This window comes from Colobus angolensis, unplaced genomic scaffold (genome assembly GCF_000951035.1).
Source record: "Colobus angolensis palliatus isolate OR3802 unplaced genomic scaffold, Cang.pa_1.0 Scaffold186, whole genome shotgun sequence".
Lineage (NCBI taxonomy): Eukaryota > Metazoa > Chordata > Mammalia > Primates > Cercopithecidae > Colobus > Colobus angolensis.
This window is the reverse complement of record NW_012114999.1, coordinates 5,367,292-5,367,495: the sequence shown is the minus strand read 5'-3', so window position 1 is coordinate 5,367,495 and position 204 is coordinate 5,367,292.

Below are 204 nucleotides of genomic sequence, written 5' to 3'. Positions count from 1 at the left end.
CATCACTGTTAATAGATACATTTGAAATTACCTTGGCATTATCTGGTTCAGCTCTCTCAGTTTATAAGTTAGAAGGCCCAGAAAAGGTATATATTATTATGGATACACAGAGAGCAATACCAGAACCAGAACTACTTTCTTTTCCTCCTGGCTCCCGTCATTTTTTCTTTCTTTCTTTTCTTTCTTTCTTTCTTTCTTTCTTTC